General features: G+C 39.2%; 1 long non-coding RNA gene across 1 annotated transcript in view; it reads left to right on the top strand.

Moving 5' to 3' along the window:
- Nucleotides 1-5687, top strand: part of LOC308568599 — a 29827-nt gene extending 24140 nt beyond the window's left edge. Inside the window, exons 4-5 of the long non-coding RNA XR_014000515.1 lie at nucleotides 3142-3242; nucleotides 4547-5687. This is a non-coding gene — a long non-coding RNA (uncharacterized lncRNA). The remainder of the gene's footprint in view (nucleotides 1-3141; nucleotides 3243-4546) is intronic.
- Nucleotides 5688-6000: the final 313 nt, after the last annotated feature.

Genomic DNA, 6000 nt, shown 5'->3' on the forward strand with positions numbered 1-6000 from the left:
CCAGAAGTGTCCTAAGCACAGGAGCTTCTGTCCTGGGGAACCGGGTGTGCTACCCTCCTGGCATGTAGGTGTGTTCATCAGCCCAGAAGCTCTCTGAACCCCATGTTACCGGAAATTTTATGAAGTCTTTACCACATGGGCATGATCAATCATTAATTCCATTTGCAGCCCCCCTCCCTTCTCTGGAGAATTGAGGAGGAGCCTGAAACTTCCAAGCTTCTAATCATGGTTTTGTCTTTCTGCTGATCAGTCTTCATCCAGGACCCACCAAGAGTCACCTCGTTAGAATAAAAGACAGTCCCATCACCCAGGAAATTCCAAAGGACTTAGGAGATCAGTGTCAAACCTTCCTATCAGGAAATTACAAGGACCTTAGGAACTCTGTGTCAGGAACCAAGGTCAAGGACTGAATGTTAGAACAAAAGATTCTTTTAGTACCACTATTTACAAGGGTTTTAAGAGCTTTGTGCCAGGAACTGGGAGTAGAAACCAAATAATAGCTTATTATTTCTATAAGATGGTATCTCACTTCTTAAAAAAAATTTAAATTCCAGTTTATTTTAACTAAAAAAAAAGTTCACCCATATCTACCGTTCTCCAACCCCAACTCTTGCAACCACCAATCTGTTCTCTGAATCTGAGCTTGTTTTTGTTGTTTTGTTTTAAATTCCACATTTAAGCGCCATCACAAGGTATTTGTCTTTCTCTGTCTGACTTATTTCACTTCAAGGTCCATCCAGCCATGCTGTTGCAAATGGCAAGATTTAATTATTTTTATGGCTGAATAATATTCAAATATATATATATAATATAATATTCAAATATATATATATAATATAATATTCAAATATATATATATGAGCTATATATATAATTTCTTTATTCATCTACCTATGGACACCTAGGTTGTTTCCATATCTTGGCTATTGTAAATAATGCTGCAATAAACATGGGGGACATACATATTTTCAAATTAGTGTTTTTGTTTTCTTCAGATAAATACCCAGATGTAGAATTGCTGGATCATATGGTAATCCTATTTTTAATTTTTTGAGGAACAACTATACATTTTTTTCCAGAGGGTTTGCACCAGTTTACATTCCCACCAACGGTGCACAAGGGCTCCCTTTTCTTTGCCTCCTTACCAACGCTTGTTATTTCTTGTATGTTTGGTGACAGCCATTCTCACAGGTGTGAGGTGATATCTCATTGTGGTTTTGACTTGCGTTTTCCTGATAACTAATGATGTCGAGCATCTTTTCATGTACCTGTTGGCCATCTGTATGTCTTCTTTGGGAAAAAATGTCCTCTTCAGATCCTCTGCCCATATTAAAATCAGTTTGTTTGGTGTGGGGGTTTTTCCTATTGAGTTGTATGAGTTTTTTGTATATTTTGGATATTACCCCTTATCAGATATGTGATTTGCAAATATTTTCTCCCATTCAGTAAATGGCCTTTTCTTTTGTCTGACGTAGTTCCACTTGTTTATTTTTACTTTAGTTGCTTCTGCTTTTGGTGGCGGATTCCAAAAATTATCACCAAGACCAGTGTCAAGGAGCTTCCTGCTTATGTTTTCTGCTAGGAGTCTTAGGGATCTACTTTTAACTTCATGATACAGCCTCCAAATTTTGCTTCAAGATAACAGCGTCAAGGGATAATAATAGTTAACATTCGCGGAGTGCCAGGCACTGTGCTAAAAGCTTTCTCTGCATTGTCTCATTCAGTTTTCACCACAGCCTTATGAGGTTAAGATTATTATTGGCCCTGTTTCACAAACGAGGAAACTATGGCCTTATTATCCAGTCAGTGGAAAGTCCCAGATTCCCACCCAAGTCCAAAGCCCGTCTGCGCTTTTAACCTCTAAGCTATCTTTCCTCTGTAATTAAGAAGTTAAATCTGAGCAAGATCCTTTATTTATTTATACCATAGCCTTATTCCAGAAAGGGGTTCAGGCATTTGGGTAAGTAGCTTGTCCAAGATCACCCAGGCCGCAGGCGGCGGGGCCAGCGATCAGATCTCTTTCTCCCACGAGCTGTATAAACTAAGTGAGGTAACGCAGAGGGGGACCCGCATCACCTATTTCCTCATCAACAGCAGAGAGGGAAACGGGGACGTTTGCTTTGGCTGGCTCCCACCTTCATCCTGGTTGGGTATGTTCTTGGCACCAGAGCTCCCGGCTCTGTCTTGAGAAGGGATAAGACAGGAGGGGCTCAGGATCAAGAGGGTGGGCGGCAAGCACACAGGGGTGGGGGGCTGCTGTGATGAGCAGGTGACAGGAGAGGCCCGAGCCTGTCCCATACCAGGCACATGCACCCCCCTGCTTGGTAGAAGGCCGCAGCCTGCAAGCACCGCGGCGGGAACCAACAGCCTGCAGGAGGGAGGGCGAGAGGGGACAGAGAAAGGGTCAGATGAAGAGACAGGCAGAGCTGGCAACCCCTGTGCCAGGGGAAGCCGAGGGAAGGCGGTGGTGGGAGGAGGCTCCAGTGCCTGCCCAAGGCTGAGAATAAAAATAGCTTAACTTGGTTGTACAAGGTTTCAGAGGAGAAACCGTATGAAAGGTCAACACCACCACAACAGCTTGCTTTGTGTGTGTGTTTTTAAATCCACAAATCCTACAGTATCTCAAATGGGGGACAGTCCCTTCGCGTCTGAGCGATGAACGGCTGCCAGGCCCTCTCGGTTGTCCCCTCTTGGGCCTGTAGCATCACCCCGCTTGAGACAAAGACTTCATCCATCTTTGCACTTCTAAGACTCAGCCCAACAGGGCTGTGTAAGGAACTGCCTTTCCTTGGCAATCGCTCGAAAAATAAATAGAATGAAATATAGGCTCAGTCTTTTCTTGCGTGCCTAAAAAGTGGAACATTCGTTTGCTTTCGGTTTGAATTGTTATAAAAACATTGCAGAGCTTGTTCTCAATCTTTTATTTTATTTCACTTTATTTTATTTATTTATTTTTTTTTATGAAGGAGCTTGTCTCAGTTTAGTATCCTTAACCAAACATGCTTTAGTCTTCAGGCAAGCACTGGCTATAAAGAAAATACGGGTCTTTTAATAGTAGCTCTTAGCCCTGGCTGTCCACTAACTCTAAAGGCAAGATGCATTTGAAACCCTTCTCATTAAAAACCATGATGTTTTACTTAGGTTGGACTTGGCCACTCTGGATAATGCAAAACAGAAGTCGCTTATTGAGAGGCAGGGACAGGAAGAGGAAATGGCTGACCTGTAACTAGAGTTCTCCAAAGGTGATGGGTACATTTATTAATCTCCTGGGACCTATATTTAGTTAGCAACTTGAGCTGACTAGCACGTGCGCCGAGTAATGTTTAAATCGTTAGAGTGCACACACACGAATTTAACATCACTGGAATTTATTTCCTTCCCCAGCTCACCTTTTTAAACATTTCCTTTTTTTTTTTTTTTTTTTTTTAATCTAAGTTATGCAAACAACATTAAAATAAAACAAAACACAACAACTTCATTCAGGCTTGTTGGGTAGAATCCTGTGAAATATTGATCGTCAGAACTGCTCTTCCACCAGCAGAACCGAACAAAGAGTTCTCTGTTGGAAATAAATTATCCAGGGCAAAGAAATTTCCACATCTGCTTGAGTTTAGTTTGGAATTATTCCTTCTTTCTCTAAAGGTGGCATAATGTATATATTTATTGCTAACTATGTGTATTATATTTTTAAAATGTAAGCAATTTAATCTTTTTTAAGGATAAGAAAAAAAAAACCACCTCTCTGAAATAATTGGAGTTGCAAATTCTACAAAATAAACAGCAACACCATGATGTTCTGGAAATAAATAGAAATGTGCACACAGTAGAAAATGTATCATTCTGATAACCAGTGGCTACAAATCTGACCTAAATTAAATTTAATCCCTCAGAGACTACTTTGTACAACCTCAGGTCCAGTGCAAACCACAGCCCTGACACAAATGCAACAGAGGCACAAATGTATTAGACTTAAATGCCCAATAAAATCATTTGAGACCTAGAAGATCTGTGCCCTGGTACTATTTTTAAAAGTTATGACTGATGAGATGTTCTCAGCTCTGAAAAACCCTGGAAAAAAAAATGACTCATTCCATAAATGCATTTTTACAAGGGAAGTGGAGCTTGAATTTAATGGTGACATTTAGTTATTATAAAGCAGATAATTTCATGAAGAGCAATTTGATATTTATAACAGCATCGTTGTCAATTAAATTTGTAAAGAGTAAAAGTGAATTGAAGGTCCTTGGGCAAGACAGAGCGGGAGCCCTATAATAGGGTAGTTAGCTGTCAGGGGAAAGAAGAAAAACAGAGGGAGGGTGGTCACCGTTGCGGCTGTTCTTGTTTTTAATCCCTCTGATCTTTACATCAGCATCATAACAGAATCAAAGGCCTTAGTATTAGCTCAATGTCTGAAAGTTCAGATTTCTTGGTGGCCAAATCTCCTTGTGGATTTCACTGGCTCCTTTATTTTTTTCTCTGGATTACTCATCTAATGCATTAGTTTCTCTTCTGCTTCCTTAAAATTTTGTTTTGTTTCAATTTTTAGTTGGTGACCCGTCCTTAAAAGATGGTTGTTTACGACATTCTAGAAAAGCCACAGGCAAGGAGCGTCTCCGTTGTCCCTCGGTTACGCATCCAATCGATTCCAATTGGGCACCGATTTGTTTTTCTGTTTTTGTAAAGTGTAAGAGCCTCGTGGACTCTGTGTTACCTTCTGAGGACAACGCAGGTTTTGTAAACGTCAGAAACATATGTAAGTCATCAAACTCCACTGTATGATTTATTGTGCCAAGAATGTATTTTTCACACATGGTGTGTTAGTGAAGAAATAAAACCTTGATGGTAAAGTGTTTTCTATTAGGCTACTTAATATAGACATGGTAGGTGCCCCAGGGCAAACATTAATTGATGCTTAGGCATAACCTATTGACTTTTAATTGAAACCTTGCTTATTTTACAAGTGTAAATCCATGAGCTAAATCACATTTTGAGTCTAAGGATTTATAACTGGAATAAGTTGAATGCTGAATTAGCTCTTATGAAATGTGCTTTCTTAGAATAATAGCATTCGCTCCAATATATAATTTCTTTGGCTGCTTTATTGTAACCAAGACAAAAATCATTGAAATTTGGCAATAGCAAAAAAAATTTTTCTTAATTAATAATAGCACATATTTTAGAATAAACTGTGTTCAATAATTGTTTTCTAAGATCCCAGCATCTGGAAATGCAGTCACAACATCACCTGACCAGCTAACAAATATTTCATTTTTAGGACTGAGAGAGGCAGCTCTCACCCTGTATTAAGCTATGTTTTACAGAAGCCATAGTATATTGTTAGGCGGCTTATTTTCTTTGTGAATGTCTAATTTGAATTTGTATTTATTACTTGGGGTTTGTGGCTTGCTAAGACATAAATGGCAAATATATTAACCTAAACATTATTTAAAAAAATTTTTTCTCATGGCTCTTCTAATTCACCAATTAGAATTTTAAAAGATCAAAAGGAAAGTCAGCCATAAATGCTAATTATTTAAAGGCTAACATAACAATGCCTGGCTCATTTAATTCTAATTAAGTCCTGCACGAAACCATAAAAATGAAAATGTGTTTATGTAACCCATTTAAAATCTAACCAATCCAGAGAAAACATCAACCTTCCCTGGGTGTGTCAATACAGTTTTGTAATATACGAAAAAAGAAAAGTAACCAAAAAATAAGACGCAGTGGTAATTTCCTTTTTACAAAATCGTTTTCCCCTGCCAAATATAGCTCAGAAACCTTTGTGTAAACACTCAAACAAACTAGTTAACATCTGCAGAGCGAGGTTTGCCTCTAGGTATGAGGGCAATGCTCGAATTATGCAGAGACCTTCATTTGTTCGTTGACCCGCAGAGAGCTTGTTACTCAGCAGCCAGCAGGTGCCAAGCACTGTGCTGTCTGTCCAAGTGCCAAATGCCTAATAAAAGAGGTGAATTATCAGATCTTACTGCGGTGAAG

This window comes from Miniopterus schreibersii, assembly GCF_964146895.1.
Source record: "Miniopterus schreibersii genome assembly, chromosome: 16".
In the NCBI taxonomy this organism is placed as follows: domain Eukaryota; kingdom Metazoa; phylum Chordata; class Mammalia; order Chiroptera; family Miniopteridae; genus Miniopterus; species Miniopterus schreibersii.